At 28.2% G+C, this 24265-nt stretch overlaps 1 protein-coding gene across 1 annotated transcript in view; it reads left to right on the top strand.

Moving 5' to 3' along the window:
* LOC127286827 (ubiquitin-like protein 3) overlaps positions 1 to 24265 on the top strand; it is a 95111-nt gene that overhangs the window by 39743 nt on the left and 31103 nt on the right. The window lies entirely within an intron of this gene.

The raw sequence follows: 24265 nt of genomic DNA, 5'->3' as shown, positions 1-24265 counted from the left end.
TTAGCTAGTTTGGAGCCCAAAAAGTTATTACGTAAGGGTCGAAAATGGACTTTTTGATTTTTTACCAAGAGGGGGTGGCTTTTAGGGGAGGGTCCGAAGGATCTAAATACATGGTGGTTGTTTAGGGTAAAAAAACAAATTTTTTTAGCTAGCTTGGAGCCCAAAAAGTTATTACGTAAGGGTCGAAAATGGACTTTTTGATTTTTTACCAAGAAGGGGTGGCTTTTAGGGGAGGGTCCGAAGGGTCTAAATACATGGTGGTTGTTTAGGGTAAAAAAACAAATTTTTTTAGCTAGCTTGAAGCCCAAAAAGTTATTACGTAAGGGTCGAAAATGGACTTTTTGATTATTTACCAAGAAGGGGTGGCTTTTAGGGGAGGGTCCGAAGGGTCTAAATACATGGTGGTTGTTTAGGGTAAAAAAACAAATTTTTTTAGCTAGTTTGGAGCCCAAAAAGTTATTACGTAAGGGTCGAAAATGGACTTTTTGATTTTTTACCAAGAGGGGGTGGCTTTTAGGGGAGGGTCCGAAGGGTCTAAATACATGGTGGTTGTTTAGGGTAAAAAAACAAATTTTTTTAGCTAGTTTGGAGCCTAAAAAGTTATTACGTAAGGGTCGAAAATGGACTTTTTGATTTTTTACCAAGAGGGGGTGGCTTTTAGGGGAGGGTCCGAAGGGTCTAAATACATGGTGGTTGTTTAGGGTAAAAAAACAAATTTTTTTAGCTAGTTTGAAGCCCAAAAAGTTATTACGTAAGGGTCGAAAATGGACTTTTTGATTTTTTACCAAGGGGGGGTGGCTTTTAGGGGAGGGTCCGAAGGGTCTAAATACATGGTGGTTGTTCAGGGTAAAAAAACAACTTTTTTTAGCTAGTTTGGAGCCCAAAAAGTTATTACGTAAGGGTCGAAAATGGACTTTTTGATTTTTTACCAAGAGGGGGTGGCTTTTAGGGGAGGGTCCGAAGGGTCTAAATATATGGTGGTTGTTTAGGGTAAAAAAAGAAATTTTTTTATATACTTTTGAACCCAAAAAGTTATTACGTAAGGGTCTAATTCTCTTATGTTTTCTATCATTTATTACTTAGGGGTGGTTTATCACCCCTAATATTAATTTTTTTTTGTTTTTATGATTGATATCGTCTTTGTAGGTCAACTTAAAGGTTTTCCAATTGAATATTTTAAAAAACAAAAAAATTTTTTTTTTGTTCATTTGAACGTTCAAAACTTTTGCATCATCTTTTGGCATTAAATTAGCACTCAATGAGCACTAAATTATGGCATAAATAAGAAAATTTTTTAGAGATTTTTTCTATGTGTTGGCGCTACCTTAACGTTAAGCTGGCGCCACCATGATTTTTTTAAAAATGTACCCACCGAGAAAAAGGATATCTTTGAATTGAAGAAATCAAGTCTTTGGGAAATATTTCTTTGCTTTAAAGAAAATTTATTTGTTTCAAACAAATTTTCTGTGATTAAAAAAATTTATCTTCGTTAAAAGAAATTTTTTATTTAATTCAAATAAATGTTTCCATGACTTTATATCAATGTTAGAATTTCTTTGATTTAAAGAACAATTTTCTTTGAAACTAATAAGCTTTTTTTGTTTCAAAGAAAATTTTATTTTGAATGAAATAAAACAAGTCAAAGAAACTGATTTCTTTAAATCAAAGTAATCTATTCTCTGGGTGCAGCATTAAATTTGTGCTTTTGGCATTAAATTAGCACTCAATGAGCACTAAATTATGGCATAAATAAGAAAATTTTTTAGAAATTTTTTCTATGTGTTGGCGCTACTTTAACGTTAAGCTGGCGCCCCCATGATTTTTTTTTAAAATGTACAGCATTAAATTTGTGCTATTCGCATTAAAATTCACTAAATGAGCACTTAATTATGGTATAGGTAAAAAGTAATTAGTATTACTAATAATTTTTTTTGCCAATAAAAATTAAGATTTAAACTTCTCCTCTCTACAAATGAAAAGGTTGCTACTTGTGTCCTAAAAAATTCAAAATGAAAAGAAAATCAAATTTTTTAATTTAACAATGATTACTCCCTTCCCCTAAAGAGAGAATGGAGATTTTTTGCCAATAAATTTTTCTCCATTTTAAATTTTTTGCTCCACAAGTAGAAATCTTTCTTTGTGCAAAGAGGATGAGTTTATATCTTTTTTTAATTTCAAAATTTTTATTCGTAAAAAATTTAACATCGGATTCGTAATGAGCGACCCAGAAAACCTCCAAGTAACGAGTTTCAAACATATTCGGTCAATTTTTAATTTTGTCATCCGCCATATTGGTTCCGCCATTTTAAATTTTGATAAAATGATACCGGATTCCTAATCAGCGACCCCGAAAACCCCCGTGTAACTAGTATCAAGTCAATCGATTAATTTGTAAATTTTTAAATTAAAAAAATGTAAGTGGTTAAACTTGTTTTTGTCTGAAACTTGATTTTGGACAAATCTAACATTTAAAATCTCATATTTTTAATTAAGAGCAAAATATTTGGAGAGCACTAAATGAGCACTAAATTATGGTATCAATAAGAAAATTTTTTTCCAGCTTTTTTTTATGTGGTGGCGCTACCTTAACGTTAAGCTGGCGCCACCACGGTTTTTTTTTTTTAAATGTACAGCATTAAATTTGTGCTTTTGGCATTAAATTAGCACTAAATGAGCACTTAATTATGGCATAGGTAAAAAGTAATTTCGATAATGTGGTTGCGCCAACTTAATATACCTAGTATTAGCCGGTTGTTGAATAGAGACTAAAAGAAGATAAAGAAAAAGGAATAGATACTCCCTGAAATCTAAATCTTGTTTTCTTCGTTGGTGTGGCACACACGGGTCGGCGCATCAAGAAGCGAATTCCGAAAAAATGAATAATTCCCGAGATTCGCGCAACCGGTTTTCTGGAGGAGGTTTTCGTGTCGGATAAGACGACTGGAGTCTGGTTAGATTAGCCACGATCTAGCGATCCATTCTCGACGGTTCTCTTCCCACGATAAATATATAGTCGACTCCTCGTCTATATTCTCTCTCTCTCCTTTTCTCTGTATATTCGACGTAACACAAGCAAACTTAGCTAAGCTCTTCTTGGCTCGACAGATCAGTTCCACTTCCACACTAACCCCTTTCCTTATCTATCCCTTAACTTTTTGTTATAGTGAAACTTTAAAGAAATTTACGAATATGCAATATTATATTTTTATTTTCATTCAAAATAGTTATAATTTACTAAAGTTGAGAGTAAATTATTATAAAAAACAGTAAATAATATTGAAAAGTCATTAACGTTTGTAATATTGGAGGTTTATTGTAAAAGTATCATTATGGTTGGTACGCAACTATGATGGTACTTTTACAATAAACCTCTATCTGGATTCTTAGGGTCTGAACACAGTAAAAGTGTACATTGCTCCCCTTCTGGTTTGACGGCATTTTGAAAAGTCGTGACACTTCTATAATAATTTTATTAGTTCGTGGCGTAATAATGTATATACACCTTACGCCACGAACTATTAAAAATTATTATAGAAGTGTCACGACTTTTCAAAATGCCGTCAAACCAGAAGGAATTGTGGACAACCAATTAGAGTAGAGTATTTGAATTTTATTATCCAAACTGAGTAGAGAGTCCAAAATGTGAAAAGTCTCTTGTATGAAACATTTTCCACATTACTCCCCCCTCTATTCAGAAAATTATGAAATTAAAGGTCAGTACACAATAGCTTCTTAGGAAATGAAAACGCAAACGGACAAGTGAATTAGAAAAAGACGGATATATATATATATATATCTGTCCTTCTCTAACTCATATACTTTTATTTACTCTCTTATTTTCGTTCATATATAACATTTATGTTCGGTAAATATACATGTTAAAAATTAATATTATACATATGTCGATCAATGACGTCAAAAACTTATATATATTATACAAAAGCCGTCAAATGCCAATAAGAATTGTGATAATAAAATAACAAGAATGAATTCTGTATATATAACAAAAATATATAGAAAATGAAAGGTCAATTGTAGGATTTCCATTTATTGTATTCAGTTTAACATTAATTGAAGCCAGAATTGCAAACAATTTCCAAGGGATTCGTATATATCGATTGCTCTTGGAATTCGAAATACAATATACATTATATATACAATTTATATATATATATATATATATATATATACCTTGTTACACAATCGAACAATCTCGATTTGATTCCCCTGAACAACGCAACGTGTCTATATATGATATTCGCACCGGGCCTATCAGCAGCCAATTCACTAGAGACACCCGGGAGTGCTCAAAGCAGTTTCCACCTATTATTACGGAATTAGATTCACCGATGATATTATTCAATATATAGAATGCAATATAGATGACCATTGAAAAAGGTCATTGTACTATTTTCTCTCTTTTTATATCATCACCACATCAAAGAAAAAAAAAAAAAGATACAAATCTTCCAATTGTGAAATGCAAGACGAAAAGAAGAAAAATCCTTCAAATTCTCCCCAATTGTCGTTACCTATATATATATATAGTGTTGATTTTTCTCTTTCGTCTATACCCTCAGATTGCCAAAGATGCGGGTCGTCTCTCAAAGAATTTCAACTTTTATACCAAGTTCTAAGACATTTCTCTCAATGACATTCTGAAAACATTTCCATGTTTCTCTACAGTTTTTTAGTTTTACTTTATGTATATAGTTAAATTCTTTTTGAAATTTTAAAAAAGAAAATTTTTAGTATAACAATTTTTATTTTATGGTTTATTAAAGTTGGAATAAAAAGGAAATATATTTTTATTTGATTATTATTTTTATTATTATTAAAATTACTATTATTGTTGTTGTTATTATTTTTATTGTATTATACACCCAACTACTACATATATGTTGTTCTTCCGGTTTGACGGCATTTTGAAAAGTCGTGACACTTCTATAATAATTTTATTAGTTCGTGGCGTAAGGTGTATATACATTACGCCACGAACTAATAAAATTATTATGGAAGTGTCACGACTTTTTAAAATGACGTCAAATTAGAAAGACAATGTAGGTGACGCTCCAACAGAAATGGAACCTTAGAGGCAACAAATTTTAGGTTATATTTGTGATTTTTTGATTGAAAATACATAAAGAGAATTAATTCCTAATATTAACTATATTGAGTCTTCATTAGATCCAAAATATTCAATAAAAACTGATTTTTATTTTACATAATTAAAAATAAACGTTCAATTAAGCAAAAACTATAACTAAACATAACCTAAATTTCTCGTGGAGCGTCACGTATTATTTTTATTATTATTATTATTAACATTATATTCGGTAATATTATAGAATAAGGACTTTTCTTAATTTTTAATATTTCCTTTATATTTTATTATTATTATTATTATTATTATTATTATTAATATTATTATTTAATACGTATTTTACCCCCGTGTAGAAATTGAAAACTATTATTTTATAGTTCTGATAGCTTTTAGATAACATTAAAAAAAAAAGGGAAAACTTAGGATAAACAACAATAATAAATATTTTTTACCCCATTTTAACCATATTCAACTTTGGTTGTAATTTGGTTACGCAACATTTGGAACGTTCCACTTTATAATTTGGCAATACATCCTTAAACGTTGTACATAGGATTGTGTTGACAAAATTATAACGTGAAACGTCCAAAATTTTCCAATTTTCACATATACGCTACATTTGGAACGTTCGACTTTGTTTATTTGACAAATAATAACACATCCCTGCGTGCAACATATTTGAGTTTCATTATACCCTGTGCAAAATGGCCAGTAAATTAGTTCGTAGATAGTTTAGATTTATTTTTTTTTATTTTAGTAAATTTTTTTAGAAATAAATAATAATAGACTGACGCATTAATCTATTTATTAATTACTAATAATAATCTCCAAATTAATTATTATATAGTCCTAAGAAGAGAATTAATGTAAAAAAAAATTGAAATTTTCTCCGTATTTTCATTGCGCATGCGACAATTATAAGACTATAAGATTTTTTTCTTTAAAAAGAAAAGAACGTGTTATTTCATTATTCTTAAGTAATGAGTAATTTACATCGAATACAAACTTTTCCCCTTTATTTTGTTAATCACTTATATATATATATATATATATATTCTATTCTTAGTGAAAATTATTATGTAGCGTGTGAAAAGATTATACAGATATAACGTTTTCTTTCTTCCGTATTTTCTCCCACTCTCTTTATTACAATGTAAATTAATAATTTAATAATTAATATTTTAACAATTAATTTTAATATTAATATAATAGTAATTAATATCAAATAATAATAATAATAATTGACGCGCCACGAAAAAAGGTACCTTAGAGGCAGAAAATTTTAGGTTATGTTCATGATTTTTTAATTCAAAATACACAAAGAGAATTAACATAACCTAAAAATGTTTTTCCTCTAAGCTACTTTTTCTTGTGACGCGTCACTTATGATAAAAATAATTTTTTTTTTATTTAAATTAATCGAATGTCAAGGTATTTTTTTATTTAGAAAATAATGAAAAATTTAGAATTTTATTTAGAAAAAAAATGTCATTTGTATAGATGCTAAATCCGACAGGCAATTACAGATACCATTTTCAACAAAGTACATATTAGTTTTGAGAAAAGTTGTTCTGTATATACTCGTATTGGCGACGACACTCACACATACATACGATGCCTCCATTTTATACTAGTTGAGAGATTTTCTATTAAAAAACGAGAGAAATATACACGTCGTAAAATGCACTTGTGCATGTAACGATAATATCTTCCGCGATTAAAAGTTGTTTCCAATTATTTTTGTTTATAACATGACTCTCGAGTTTTTACACGCGTTAGAAAAAAACGTTGTATATATATTTATTATTCTTTTTTTTTTTTAATTAAATATTTTAATATATTTTTAATGAAATAATTGAATTAGACGATAAAGAAATATATAAAAATTTGAACCTTGAGTTTAAAGAAAAAAAGAAAAAAAAATGAGTTCAGTGTCAGGGTCAATATTATATTTATTTTCATAAGTGATCTAAGGTTGGCAAAAAATTACCAACGTGACATTTTCATATATTTTAATATGCCTGTATAAATGAAAATTAGAATAAATATTAAAAATAAAATAATAAAAAATGAAAATAAAAATAGAAAAACCTTTCTTGAATGAAACTATAAAACAAAGAGAATTGTAATAAAATAGAATAAAAAAATAAATAAAAATTATTAGTAGTGGCGATATTTAATTTTTTTTTAAATTAATATTATGAATATTATTAATTAAACATTATTTCTGAAATAAATTGAAATGTCACGTTTTTATTAATTTTTAATTTAAATTTACGTATATTCAATACGGTCACTTATACTGAACCCATTTTTTTTATTATTTATTATTCATCATTAATATAAAACAACCTTTTTCTTTTTTTGAAAACCGTTTCACTTTTTCTTATATTCTCTTTCGTGTCCATATATTGTTATCGGAAACAAAACAAACAATGTATAAATTAAAAATGATATCAGAAATAAATCAAATAAATAAATTAAAATTTCACGTCTTTATTAATTTTAAATTTACTTATATTTAATACGATCTTTTATACTGGACCCATTTTTTGTTTCGTTTTATTATTTATTATTCATCATTAATATAAAACAACCTTTTTCTTTTTTTTGAAAACCGTTTCACTTTTTCTTATATTCTCTTTCGTATCCATATATATTGTTACCTAAAACAAAAAAACAATGTTTAAATTAAAAATGATATCGCTTATAATTTGTATAGTTTATAAATACGTTTATGATTAGAGACATGTTGGTTGTTTTTAAAAATTAAATAATAAAATTATTAACTGAATGTAAAAAAGATAAATTAAAGTTTTTAAAATTTACTTTATAATTATTAATTACAAAATAATATAAATGTAACAATAAATATAAAACGAATTTTAAAATTATTACTAAACATTTGTTATTTTAAAGTTTTATCAGTATATTATGCAACGATTGTTTTGTTTGTAATTCTAGTGTATGAACAGAATATATTCGATAGATACAATAATTTTGCATATTATTTTTTTTTTTTTAAAGTAATAATTATTTACTACATGAATGAACAACTATTGTATAATAATTCCAATGAATTTATTATTTTAAACATATATATGAGAATTTGAATTCTACAATTGACTCAGCGATCTGCAAATATGAACGAAAACAGTCGTGTCAACTCAGCGGCTTTGTGCAGCACTCCATTTTATGTTTTATTCAGTTTTAGAAATTTTACCACTGAACATAAAACCATATAATATTATATGAACGTAAAAAGGAAGTATTTCATGTCAATGGTAAAATAAAAATTTTCATCAGCTTATAAATAGTTTATTCCTGCCTCATAATATAGTAAAAATGCAAAAGAATTTTTTTTTATATACTTAAAATTTTTTTTATTTAATAACTAAATTTGTTTTTCATTATATTAATTTTTCTATCTTTAAATACATTATAAGAAAACCGACTCGGTCTTCGATAATTTTTTTTGTACTTCATGCTTTTTTGGAGGTTAGAAAAAATCCTAACATCATGGAACAAATCTCACTTTAGATTCATGTTCAATAATTCATTAGTTTCTATTTTTAAAAAAGCACGAAGAAATAGATTAAACACCGAATCGATACTTATCAACTAAAAACATAAAAAAGGGCAAAAAAAAAAAAATTTTTTTTTCCTTTTTGTTTGATCAGCTTAGAAAGATAATCCACTGGTGTTTAGGGGATCGCTTCCCCCTTTATGCCATGCAAACGAAATGTCAGGAATGTTTATTCTGACCCCTGGTCTATCTCCCTCTCTCTCTCTCTTTCTCTCTCGTCACCGTTGGTGTCAAGGCGAGTTAATGTGCGACTATCTTCCGGGACCATCTTTTGCCTGAAGTGAACGGCAATTCTCTAATCTTGTTTATTTTTGCAAAAAAAAAATGAAAAAAAAACGAGGTCATCTCACCTCCGTGTCTCATATTTCATTCCGCATTGTTGACACGACCTGCAAGTCACTGCGTGACAGAACGCGCCGTGTCCTCTCATGTCAGTGTATATAGAAAATAGTGCAGTGTGTGACCCAGGTATTCGTCAAGTCGAAGTGCATACTTGACTGTATAGTTGACTCGAGTGGGAGCGAGAGAGAGAGAGAGAGAGAAAGAGAGAGTTGCGAAGAATGAATAGAGAAGCGAGACTTGAGAAGAGTGATAACTGTCGACGCATAAAGACTAGAATGGCAGGGTTGGGAAGGTGGAGGGTGTGATGCGCGCGGGTCAGGTGAGGCTAGGTCACTACACGAACCTAGACAGACAACAAGCGCTCTCTGTTGCTCACTCTAACGACTATTTATTCATTATTATTATTATTGTTATTATTATTATTATTATTATTATTATTATTATTATTATTATTATTATTATTGTTATTATTATTATTACTGTTATTATTATAATTATTATTTATTTATTTTCTTCTCAGTATGCACATTCATAAGACCAAAGCACAATAGTTCCGCAAAAGGGTTGATTTCCATTGTCGCCATTTGTCATAATTCTCATCAACTACCACACCCTGTTCTAGTGAAAATTAAGTGACTTTATTGTTAAAATAAAAAAGTTACTATAAAATTAATTTAGTGACTTTATTGTTAAAATAAAAATTTACTATAAAGTTGATTTAGTGACTTTATTGTTAAATTAAAAGTTACTATAAAGTTACTAAATTTTCACTAAAGCAGAGTGCGGTAGTTAATGTGAATTATGATAAATTATTGAGTGGGGATTTTGACAAGTGGAGACAATAAAAACCAACCTTGTCGTTTGCAAACGTGAAGCATGAGATAGAAAATGATAGACGATATTTGTGTCCTTTTCTATCTCATGCAAATTGTTCGCCGACTATTGTGCATTGATCTTTACACTTCCCCATTGCAATCTCGTGACGTAATTCACCGGTACTGAACTAATTAAATATATAAATATTGTTAAAACACAATATTCGATTCAATAGCATTGAGAACCGTTATCAGTCATCTTTTAATGAAAAGCAATATATTATAACTATATATAATGAATAACGTGATCAAGTCGTTAAATAATCTGATAGTAGAACAAAGCAAACACAGTGTGAGACATTTTCACGATGCACTTCAGATATATAGATATATCGATGAATGGATATTTACATTTTATGGTTAATGTTGAATAATTGCAAAATTTCATTGCGTATAGTAGTTCTATATAATGGAATTTACTGTAGAACTGCAATTTAATCGAATTTTCGTTATTCGATATATCGATTAAATGTGAAAACGATATGAACGTAACCTATAAGCAATTCTAAGGCTGGGTTTTCATAACTGCGTTCAAACACAATCAACACAGCATAAGGCTAATGTATAAAGGTTGGTTTCCATTGTCCCACTCACTATTTGTCATAATTCTCTTTAACTACATCACTTTGCTCTAGTAAAAATTTAGTGACTTAAAATTAAAAGTTACTAAAATTTTCACAGGATGCGGTAGTTGATGAGAATTATGACAAATAGCGAGTTGGGACAATGGAAACCAACCTAAAAATAAGTTTTATTTGTCTAAATTGATGGTTGGTTTTCATTGTCCCCACTTGTCATTTGTCATAAGTCTCGTCAACTACCACACACTGCTCTAGTGAAAATTTTAGTAACTTTATAGTAACTTTTAATTTTAACAATAAAGTCACTAAATTTTCACTAGAGCAGGGTGCGGTAGTTGACGTGTGAATTATGACAAATGGCGAGTGAGGACAATGGAAACCAAACAAATTGATTTAGAATTTAGTTTCGATTGAAGCCTGCCAGGGGTATATTAGAATTTAATTTTTCTATCTGTTGTTACCACTCTATATTGTGATGCACTAGTTTCGGTTCTTTATTGGCAAATCACAATGTAGCTCTTGACTATTATTAAATTTTTTTCTGCTGTGTTGTAAATTTCGCTTTGACATTGATAATCGTTTTTATTATTTTTTAAAATTGATAACTCAAGATAACCGCAGGAATAGAACACAAAGTTACGGATTTTAGTGGGTCAGGGCCGTTTGTAGTTTGCCAAATATTTTATTTTTGATTGCCAAGGTATCTGTATGTAAATTTCCCAAAAAGACCCTGCGCAAAAAAAAAAAGAAAAAAATATATTCTTACTATTAATAATAATAATACAAATATAATTTGCGTACAAACTTGAAAGACGAATTTGTATAAAAATTCTGCGAATATATTATTATTGTTATAACCCCCCACAGAACCGAAACTTTCCTAAAGAATTATTTGAAATGTACGGAATATTTAATTGCAATATTTAGTGAAAATTGTGTAAAGATTTAAATGTCCTGATTAAATAAATGTTTAGTGTGAAACTTTCATGAACATTTATTTAATTGGGACATTTAAATCTTTAGACAATTTTCATTAAACATTGCAATTAAATATTCCGAACATTTCAAATAAATCTTTAGGAAATCTTTAGGAAAGTTTCGGTGCTATAGGGAAAGTAATTATTAGCTAAGCAAAAACTAAAATTTGTTAAATAATAATTATTGCGTAATCCTATAATAATGGAGATAATAATGTAAATTTTTTGTAAAATAATAAAACATTAATTTACATAATGGAAAATTGGTAATAGAAAAAAAAAAAAATTAGATCACACGCCCACTGCTTCTGTTGTATACAGCTCTCAAATGAAAAAGAGACTATATTTCCCCTCGTGAGAGTGAGAGAAAATGGGGATCAAATTCGGTCCAGGGGCCGACGAACGACCCCCAAGTTCATGTAAAAATGTGGGACGTTGCTCTTTGCGCACACATGTGTCACGCTCAACGCCCTTTTTTACTGATTAACTAATGTTTCTCATTTTCTTAGAAAGCACATGTGTCAAGTTCTTCTGTCTCTGCATTCTGAGAACCCCCCTTGTTCGTTCTTTGTTTTGTATATAATTGAAAACAGGAAAAGTTCTTCTACAAAAAAAATAAAATAATATTATATTTAACAATATTGAAATTATTATTTGAATTATTTTTTTATTAGTTAATTATTTGTTATCGACTTGTTATTAATTATTAATTATTTTTTATCAATTTATTACTAATTATTAAATAAATATTTGTTATAAATTTCATATTAATTTGCAATTAATTAATTATTAATTAATTATTTGTTATTAATTTGTAATTAATTAATTATTTTAATATTGAAGACTATATAGAAATTTGTAATCCAATTTCAACGAATTTCGTTAATTTTTAAATATTAAGGACATCAACTTTTTTTGGGGGAGTAGGGGTTATAATCTTGCATCCCTGGAGGTTTCGTAAATCATATTTTCCCAATTTTCTCTCAAGATTACGGTTAAAGATTACTAAGAGGTCCCTGAACAATTTATTATGAAGGGAGGAGAAAAAATTTTTTTTTTCCTTCATTCTAGTTTCTATATTTATTATATTCAGAATATCAAAAAAAAAATATATATACTTCATTACGCGATTTAAATATTTTTCTTATAATAATATTATTAAATAATACTTTTAATAATGTTAATAATAATTAATAAATAATAATATTAAAATAAGAAAGTATTATACCTATTTACTCTTGTTAATATTAAATTTTCTTCATGTAAACGCTAATGCAGAATAGAATGGGAACCCAAGTATGTGATAGAAAAGGACATAAATATTGTCTGTTCTTTTCTATCTCATGACATACGTTATAGTGTTTTATCATGCGCGCGCAATTGAAGCGCAGGGTTGGATAGCGATGTGACAAACGTTTCTGATTGGCTGTGTAATATTGCCCGAAATATTACCACCCAATCAGAAACGATTGTTGCATCGCTATTCAACCCTGCGCTTCATCTCTGTCAATATATATAGTATAATTAAAATAAAAATATTATTGTTTCAAAGATAAAATAAATAAAATATAGAAACGAAAATAAAAATATATCTCTTAAATATAATTGACAATGAATTGTAATCAAATGAAAACGAAATAAAATTAAATCGTTTATAAAAAAAAATAAAGGGGACTAGAAATGAATTTTTCGCATAGGTTTTTTTTGTCTTTCTTCTTCCTCTTCTCTCTCTCTCTCTCTCTCTCTCTCTCTCTCTCGCTAAGTCTATGTCGTTGAGATTCTTTTCGCTTCGCGCTCGATTGCTTTTAGGAACCGATAAACTGGAAGAGGTCGCGCGTCCAGTTTCCAATGAGTTCTCTCTTTCTCTCTCTCTCTCTCTCTCCTCTAACCCCACCCCCCTCTACTTTTTTTTTTCTTCTCAACGTGTACGACTTTTCAATCTGGAAATCGTGGCAAACGAGAAACTTAAACAGCAACAGCTGCATATCTGCTTCCTTCATAATAATAATGATAATAATAATAATAATAATAATAATATCGTATATGGAGTAGTGGAGAGACACTTGGCTCCAGAGAGTAGAGAGGGATGGGGGAGGGATGCTACTTAAATGACGTCCCTTGGGATGCGTCAAACTCACGTCTCTCGAAACGAGAAAAGAGACTTTGTGAGTTGACACAGCTCTCCGACCCCATGTGACTCACAGACACCTAATCGTTAACACATTGCGGGCGAGCAGTTACTATCTTCTCATTTTTTTTTCTGTTTCATTTTCTTTGTTTATTTTATTTATTTTTTTTTCTTCTTTTAACTTTACCATCACCGAAAAGTGACTCAATTTCCACTTTATTTTATATCGTATACACACTCACCACATTTCTTGATCTTGTCATATATAAATAGAAAACGTTCCAAACAAAGAATGACAAAACAAAGGAATTTTAAAATTTTTTTCTGGGATTTTAGTTTTTTTTTTTGGAATTTTTAAGGAATAATAGGATAAGAGTTTTTTTTTTTAATGTAAACTTTGTTCTACTTTGAATCTACTTTTACTCTGCTTTGATCCTATTTTGAACTTAATTTTACTCTGCTCGGATCCTACTTTGAACCTAATTTTACTCTGCTCTGATCCTACTTTAAACCCTCTTTTCCTCTGCTTTGATTATACTTTGAACCTACTTTTTCTTTGCTTCGATCCTACTTTAAAACCTACTTTTATTCTGCTTTGATTCTATTTTGAACCAACATTTACTCTGCTTCAATTCTATTTTAAACCTACTTTTATTCTGCTTTGATCCTACTTTGAGCCTAAATTGAAACTATGTTGAACTTAATAGACGCTTACTTTGATTCATATTGGTCCTATGTAAGACCTACAATGAACCTAAATTCATCTTACTTTAAACCTTCATTAGACTTAAATTGGACCTACATTGAACCTAAATTTATCTTACATTCGACTTACCTTAGACCTACTTTAAAAATAGATTCGACCTTCTTTAAGCCTACAATAAACCTGTTATGATGAACACAAAACCTAAATTAACACTAAATTCCTCCTACTTTGAATCTACGTTAAACCTACATTGATTCTTAAATTGCTATATATTAAATCTACTTAAAACCTATATTGTACCATTTTTGAGACTGAATTAAATCTACTATGACCTACATTGAACCTAAATTGCCATTCAATTCGTTTTATAATGAACCTTCATTCGACTTTTTTAACCCTACATTAAACTTACAATTTTTATATAATGAACCTACTTTAAACTTATATTAAACCTTTTTTGATCTTACATTTAACCTACTTAAATCTACATTGAACCTATGATGAAACTACATTTCTTATGCTTTTAACATTCATTAAACCTACATTAAACCTGAATTAACCCTACATTAAACATAATTTGACACTACTTTAAACCCACAATGGACTTTTTTGACCCTATATTAAACCTACAATTATTATACATATATTGAAGCTACTTTGAACCTACATTAAACCCTTTTTGATCGTATGTTTAATCTACTTTAATCTACATTGAACCTATATTGAAACTACACTCCTTCTGTTTTGAACCTTCATTAGACCTACATAAAACATGAATTAACCCTACATTAAACCTAAATTGATCCCACATTGAGCCTACATTGAACCTGAATTAACCCTACATTAAACCTGAATTAACCCTTATTTGAGCCTACATTGAACCTGAATTAACCCTACATTAAACCTAAATTGAGCCTATATTGAAACTACATTGAACCTAAATTAACCCTACATTAAACCTAAATTGATCCTATATTGAAACTACATTGAACCTACATTGAACCTGAATTAACCCTACATTAAACCTACATAAAACCTGAATTAACCCTAAATTAAACTTAAATTGATCCTATATTAAACCTACATAAAACCTGAATTAACCCTAAATTAAACCTGAATTGATCCTATATTAAGCCTACATTGAACCTGAATTAACCCTACATTACACCTAAATTGATCCTATATTGAAACTACATTGAACCTACATTAAACCCTTTTTGATCCTATGTTTAATCTACTTTAATCTACATTGAACCTATATTGTAACTACACTCCTTATGCTTTGAACCTTCATTAAACCTACATAAAACCTGAATTAACCCTACATTAAACCTAAGTTGATCCTATATTGAGCCTACATTGAACCTGAATTAACCCTACATTAAACCTAAATTGATTCTATATTAAGCCTACATTAAACCTGAATTAACCCTACATTAAACCTAAATTGATCCTATATTGAAACTACATTGAACCTACATTGAACCTGAATTAACCCTACATTAATCCTACATTAAACCTAAATTGACCTACATTGAACCTACATATAACGTTCTGGTTTGTAAAAATAAATGTAAAAAAATTTTATTTTTAAATTATAAAGAGCAATAATTTTTTTTTGTTTGTTTTTGTTTTTTAATAGTCGAAATTAAACTTTTTATAAAAAAAATGTTTGTTGATAGGTGTGTAATTAAAAAAAAATGTTCCCCACATGCGGTTTTTATATTTATTATTGGTCAGCGAGGAGTGCGTTTTATATGAACGATGTTCCACGTGGCAAGAGTGGAACGTCCATCGATCATTCAAATATGTGTATGTCATGAAAAAAAATGAACGTACCTGACATTTCCTCGGTTTGGTATCATCATCATCCAACCCCTCGACATATTTATCGACAATAATGCGGACTTTGTAACGATCTTTTTTTTTATTCCCAAAACTACAATAATAATAATAATAATATTTGTAAATTTTTGAATTTATAATTTTGAATAATAATAATAATAATAATAATAATAATAATAATAATAATAAAAATAAATTAATGATAAAAATAATAATGATAATAATAATGATAATAATAATAATCCATCAGGAAGAATTTTTCATGAAAAATTTCCGAACCCTGAGAAATAATATAAAAAAAAAGACAGAAAATGTGCATTGAAGGAGAGAAATTTCTTTTGTTGTAAAAGAAAAGAACACTGGTGTGGTATAAGTAATTGTCTCTCTCCGTTTGGATGCATTGTATTCAGAATTTGTGTTCCCTTCTGTTAAAAATTTCCTCCTCTCTTTTACTATGGCATATTTTTATCAGAATTTTAGTTTTTTTGTTTTCTTTTCTTTTTTCTGTAACATTCTCTTCGTGTTTTTTCCCTTCTCTTTTAACTTTTCTTTTTCTTCTTTTTGTTAAAATATTGTTGAGGTTAGGTTTAAGTTATGTTACATATTTTTTTGAGATTAGAAAAATATAAAAAATTTATTAAGAAAATGTTATTTTTCATCGATAATAATCGAATTAATTCGATAATCGATTGCAATAGATATACACATAATCTCAAAATAATTAATTTTTAGGTTATGTTTTGTTTCTTAACATTTAGAATATCGATAATCGATATGCGTTAGTCAAAATAGTGAATTTTTAGGTTATGTTTCATTAACATAAATAATAATAATAATAAATATAATTTTTCTCAACATTTATAAAAAAAGAGTATAAAAGGGAGTATAAAAGTATGGTTGAGAATGGTCAGGTCGGCTTTTTTATTTTAGTTTATGAAGTCCATACATAATCTTCAATTTTTAATTGCCACGCCGCCTACCCTTGCATCTCCTCACTCCTCCCATTTATACTTCGTAATAACCCTTTAATGGCTAGCTGAGATTAGTATCTCAATTTTTTTTTTTTTTTTTTTTTTTTTTCTTCATCAAATAAATATAAATGATGTGGCTCTGGGCTTTAATAGCCAATTTAATGATGCTTTATCGCTGTTGGAAGTATCGATATTTAAGTTTATGTATTATAAAAAAAAACTGTATTTTTGTTATATATATATATATATATATATAGACAATATACGTACTTTTTTATACTTTTTGATATTTTTATTTTTTAAGCACTGAAAAAATTTTTGGTGCAAAAGCTAGCCCAAACGATAAATTTCTATATTGAAAAGAAATTTTTCGATTCGGAGAGCTACAGCACTAAAAAATTTTCAGTGCAGTTAAAAAAAGTTTGTGAAAAGAATTTTTTTTCTTAATAGAAACAATGAAGGTTCAAAGAAGGTACAATTTTGGTTTAAAATAGGTTTAATGTAGGTTGAAAATAAATCAAAATTAGGTTTAATATAATGTAGGTTATACATGACGGTTTATAGCAGAAGTTTAAATGTAGGTTCAATGTAGGGTCAAAATAAGTAAAAAGTAGGCTAATTTTCCTTCAAATTAGGTTTAAAATAGGTTAAAGTAGGTTCAATATAGGTCAAATGAAGGTTCAATAAAGTTTATAATTAGTGTACAATGTAGGTCCAATTTAAAGTTTAAAGTAGGTCTAATACAGGTCACAGTAGGTTCAAATTAGGTGTAATGTAGGTCAAAGTAGGTTCAGATAAGGTTGAATGTAGGTTAAATTAGGTTCATTATAGATTTTATGTAGGTTTAATGTAGGTCTAATGTAGGTTTAGTGAAGGTTAAATTAGGTTCAATATAGTTTTTATGTAGGTTTAATGTAGGTCTAATGTAGGTTTAGTGAAGGTCAAATGTAGGTTTAAATTACGTTCAATAGCAGTTGAGTGTAGGTCCAATTAGCGGTCAAATTAGGTTTAATATAGAACAAGATAGGTTCAAATCAGGTGTAATTTAGGTTAAAGTAGGTTCAAAGTAGGTCACAGTAGGTTCAAAGTAGGTATACTGTTGTTTAAAGGAAGTTCAAATTAGGTTCAATATAAGTCCATTGTAGGTTCAATAAAGGCCCAATGTAGGCTTAAATAAGCTTGAATGTAGGTTCAAATAAGCTTTAACGTTGGTCCAAATTAGGTTCAAAGTAAGTCTAATATAGGTCAGAGTAAGTTAAAAGTAGGTGTAATGTAGGTCAAAGTAGGTTCAAATTAGGTTCGAATGTAGGTCACAGTGGGTTCAAAGTAGGTATACTGTTGTTTAAAGGAAGTTCAAATTAGGTCAAATTAGGTTCAATATAAGTCCATTGTAGGTTCAATAAAGGCCCAATGTAGGCTTGAATGTAGGTTGAAATAAGCTTTAATGTTGGTCCATATTAGGTTCAATGTAAGTCTAATGTAGGTCAGAATAAGTTAAATGTAGGTGTAATGTAGGTCAAAGTAGGTTCAAATTAGGTTCGAATGTAGGTCACAGTGGGTTCAAAGTAGGTATACTGTTGTTTAAAGGAAGTTCAAATTAGGTCAAATTAGGTTCAATATAAGTCCATTGTAGGTTCAATAAAGGCCCAATGTAGGTTTAAATAAGCTTGAATTTAGGTTCAAATAAGCTTTAACGTTGGTCCAAATTAGGTTCAATGTAAGTCTAATATAGGTCAGAGTAAGTTAAAAGTAGGTGTAATGTAGGTCAAAGTAGGTTCAAATTAGGTTCGAATGTAGGTCATAGTAGGTTCAATAAAAGGTTCAATGTAGGTGTAATGTAGGTTTAATGTAAGTCTATAATATATAGCTTCAATATAGGTATAATTATATGACACGAAAACCTAATTTTGTTAGAAATTTTTAATTTTTTGAATTTTTTGATTTTCGTTTTCATTTTTAAAAAAAAGGAAAAGTAACTGAAGATTAATGTGACCAATGTACGAGAAATATTGGCCTCATTTTAACAAAAATTAATGCGCTTTTTAAATATTTTTTTTTAACATATGCTAATCATAAAATATTTTGCGAAAGCAATAAACTTTCTGGCTTTCAAAAAACTCGTTAATTTATTATTAAAGTTTAAAAATGATCGTGATTCGTATATATAAATATTAAATTACCAATTATAGACGTTACATATACAAATTTATAAAATGTACCATTTCATATACTAATTAATAAAAAAAAAATGAAATTTATTTACTATTACTATATAATTTATATAATATATAATAATAATAATAATAATATATATACTATTATTTAAATTTTTCTTTTATTTTTCGAATTATTTAAAAAATTATTCATTTTCTCTACTAATTAGTGTAATATTTATATAAATATAAATCTTAAAAATATTTATAGTAATAATTCTAATATCTATCTTTTTTTTTCTAATTTCAGGTGAGTCCTACAGTGCAAAAAAGAAAAATCATTGAAATGAACGATTTTTATAAACACCTTTTTTGGGATAAGTAAAAAAAATTTTTATTTTATAATTAATTAATTTATTGAATTCTATTTAGAATTCTATAAATATTTTAGACATCTTTATTAGATATTATTATTTTTGATTATTATCTTAATATTTAATTGAATTATAATTTTCAATTATCGATAATAATATATAATTATTATTATTATAGAAAATTATAATATACAGATCAAAATAATCCGCACAGAATCGATTAAAAGGTGTTCTCTCTTTCTTTCTTTCTCTTTTATAAAAACTTTCGTCAACTTTCTCCCTGCCAGTAGCCGTGACGAGAAAATGTCTATTTTTATCATTTTGATTCCTTATTGCAAGTGTGAAGAATTTATTAAGCTTATTAAAAGTCAAGATGCTAAATTTAATTGCAATTTCATAATAAAAATATTTCATTTGAATTTAAATCAAGTGAAAATAATTTTACATTTCACAAGCAATTGGCAATAGTATAATGTATATATAGCAATATAAGAATCAAAATCAGCATAATAATAATTAGATATTAATTTAATATATAATAGAAAATTTTTTTTGAAAATTTATTTTTTACATACACCCAGAAAAAAAGATTTTTTGTTACAAAAGAAATTTTTCTTTGAATCAAAGAAATTTGTGTATTTTTATAGGGTTAAAGAAAAATTTCTTTGATTTAAAGAAATTACTTTTTACTTTTTTTTTTGTTGACTCAAAGAAACTTTTCTTTGATTTAATGAAACATTTCTTTACTTAAAAGAAACTTTTTTTGATTCAAAGAAATTTTTCTTTAGGTTAAAAATATCATTTAAAAAAAAAATGTTTTTTAATTCACCATTTTTTTTTTTTTTTTTTGGTAAAAGTAAAGAAAACTTTATTTAATTCAAATAAATTTCATTTTTGATTTAAAAAAAAATGATTTTAGAAAACAATTTCTTTATTTTAAAGAAATCTTTTTTCTTGATGTAAAGAAATTCAAATATAACTATATAATTAATGCCAATAAATAGAAATTGATAGAAAAAAAAAATTCTCCCTCGATTTAATTTCCTTACACAGAAAACGTTTATAATTTTCCATTTTTTTCAAGTTCTATGTTGGGAAAAAAATTAACCCTTTTCCCGGTACCATATACAATAATTTTCCCCACTTATAATATATAGTTGAAGTTCATCACGTGACTAAAACACATCATTCTATTTATAGCTATTTACGAAAAAAAAGAAACATAACCTAAAATATGTAAACCCAATATAAATAACATTTAAAAAAGAAAATCAAAAAATTTTAAATAGTAACATATATATATATATATATATATATATATATATATATATTTTTTAAATCATATTTTTAGAAGTACATTTCAATATATTTTTGGAATATATACGAAAGAAATTTTTATTTCTGCTTGTGTAACATAAATGATTAATTGCTTCCTGAATAATTTAGCAATTATTTTGCGAATTCGTGATTTGTTGAAAAGTTGAGAATTTGATCGACTTGTCCTCTTTTTTTGTTATTATTTTTATTATTATTTCTATTTATTTTTTTTTCTTCTTCTTCATTGCAACGTCATCAGCAATACTGTCCCATAAATATCGGTCAATCCAATTAAATAATTAAATCCGTCCAACGACGTTTGCGAGCTGGTAAAAACCAGTATATTTACTCTATTGCGAATTTCTACGGCTTTTTGGACTCAATCGCTTCTCATGTATATATACCTATATATATATATATATATATAAACCAAATATAATGTTGTTTTTTTATTTACCTAACTTTTTGCAGGCGAAATTGCTTAAAAATTTACATAATATAAGAGTTGCAAATATTGTACCTTGCAATTTATTTTTAGAATTTAAAAAAAAGTAATTTACAACAAAAATACAATTGCACAATAATAGTAATTTAATTTTAGAATTTTATTTTTTTTTACTATATATTATTAATTAATGTGTCCTATGAGTATAGGGCATGACCAATAAATTAGGAATTTTTTTTTATAAAATTTTTTTATACTTGGTACACAATTTTGAATTTTAAAAATTTGATATATAGATACTAAATTTAAAATTAATGACGCCCAAAATCCCCTAAGTAATGAATTTTTTGGTAATATAATTGAATTTTGGAAAATAACCGCCAATTTGAATTTTAAAGAACTCACATCAAATTCGTAATCAGAGACCCCAAAAATCCCCGAATCACCATAGTTTCAAGCGAATTCGATCAATTTTGAAAAATTATTCCACCATATTGGATTCGTCATTTTGAATTTTGAAAAACTATTGTTATTATGGTAATCAGCGACCCCAAACCCCCCCCCCTCCCGAGTAATTAATTTTCATCAATTTTGAAAAATTATTCCACCATTTTGGATCCGCCATTTTGAATTTTGAAAATTTGACCTCAGATTCGTAATCAGCGACCCCGAAAACCTCCCGAGCAGCAATTTTAAATCGAATTTGATCAAATTTTAAAAAAGTGATTCGCCATTTTGGAGCCGCCATTTTGCTTTTTTGGAATCCGACTTCGGACTCGTAATTAATGATACCATAGAGTTATACATATTAAAATTTTTGTCTTAAAATCTTTTTATAAATATATACATTTAAGGGGTTTCCTAAATTTTTTTGGTCAAAAAAATCGAATTTTTTTTTTTCATTTTTTGATAGGAAAGTATGTTAAGAATGTGTGGTTAAATCATTAGATCGTAATTCGCTCATAATCTTAAGTTATTTAACAAAATACATATATATATATATATGCGTCTACAGATCGTATAATTAACCCTTTCGTGCCCACGATAAACCGAGCGAATGGATTTGCTTGAAATTCGTTACTCGGGGGTTATTAGGGTCTCTGATTACGAATTTAATGTCAGATTTTAAAAATTCAAAATGGCGGATCCAATATGGCTGACAAGTTTTTTAAAAAGTGTTTAGATTGGCTCGAAATGTCCTACTCGGGGGTTTGTGGGGTCGCTGATTACGAATATGATGACAGAATTCGAAAATTCAAATATAAAAAAGGTTTTTTGGTTTGCTGATAATAAACCCGACGTGGTCATGGACCCAGTAAGGACAATTCATCATATTCATATCATTTCTTTATTTTCGAGCAAATCCGATTAGTTTTAAAATTTTCGTCCGCCATATTGGATCCGCCATTTTGAATTTTTAAATTCTGACATCATATTCGTAATCAGCGACCCCAAAAACCCCCGAGTACCAAGTTTCGAGTAAATGCAATTGATTTTTAACTTTCATGTCCGCCATATTGGATCCGCCATTTTGAATTTATAAAATCTGACATCATATTCGTAATCAGCGACCCCAAAAACTCCTGAGTAAGAGTTTTCAAGCTGATTTAGTTACTTCTGCTTGACTAATTATAACCTTTTGATATCAAAACTTTAAACGCTTTTTTCTCAAAACACTATATTTAAAAATGGTAACCAGTAGAACTCAAAAACCGTTTGACCGATTTCAAAAATTCAAGTTGCATTCGATTCAGTGGAAGTTGTTGCAGATCCTAAACCTCTAATATATTTAAAATATTCAATAATCAGGTTTTGTGAGTGATTGATTGTCAAAAAAATGGTGTTTTTTCAGTTTTTTGGGTTCCAAAGCTTGCCATTTTTTTAATTTTTGATTTTTTTTTAATATCTCGAGGTTTAGGACCTGTATTAGGTCTTAAACTTTAAAATCACGTTTAATTTTTTTATTTTAGATGATTTTGCGATGAGCTACAGTGGTTACCGTAAAGGACCTTGATTTTGACCAGTGTATATAGTGACCTCTGTAGAAGGAGCATAATAATATTTTTTATGATCGCAATTTTTTTTTTAAATAGTTCTTGACGTATATAGTAACATGTAAAAACTTTTGATCAATTATATTTTAAAACTTTTGAGTAAACGATCTTTTAAAAACCCTTCTATTTTAGGGCAAAAAAAATTTAGGAAACCCCTTAATTTGGAAAATTAAGAAATAGCGGGAAATTTTCCGGGCATCGTAATAAAAACCCCTACTCCGCCATCTTTTTTATAAAATGTATTTTTTTCACGGTTTTTACGACCAAACTATATATAAACATTTAACACACGTAAATCTGTTAAATTTTCAGCAAACGTACATCAATGATTTACAGGGTGAATTTATTTTTGATTGCAAAGGAAGGGGCGGAAGTGGGAGGGAATGAAAAGCTTAGAAAAAGGGGGTAGGAAAAACAGAAGGGAAAAATAAAATCGGGTCATGCCGATCACGTATAAGGAATCACTGTAAAGCCGTATGTGGTGATAAATTATATGTATATATATATATATATATATATATATATATATATATATATATATATTTTGGTATCAGGGATAGGCACTCATCGTATAAACGAAAAGAGTGCTCTCTTCAATGGTTTTCGTTTCAGAACTTTGGGTTCGCCGACCGTGCAATTTCTACGTATTACAAGATGGGATATAACGGCTCGCCATGACTTTTGGTGGTACTAATCCCGCGTGCGGCGGCTTGCAATTTTATCGTGTTTCAATTCGATACGCCTGAAATTCATGCGATAAAAATGGGCGGCACACGAGGCGGTAATTTACGTTCTCTCTCACTTTTT

This window comes from Leptopilina boulardi, unplaced genomic scaffold, assembly GCF_019393585.1.
Source record: "Leptopilina boulardi isolate dan_hultmark-lab unplaced genomic scaffold, ZJU_Lbou_2.1 LbouV2_362, whole genome shotgun sequence".
Classification (NCBI taxonomy): domain Eukaryota; kingdom Metazoa; phylum Arthropoda; class Insecta; order Hymenoptera; family Figitidae; genus Leptopilina; species Leptopilina boulardi.
Note: the sequence above shows the minus strand (reverse complement) of the source record. Positions and strands in the feature narration are given on the sequence as shown.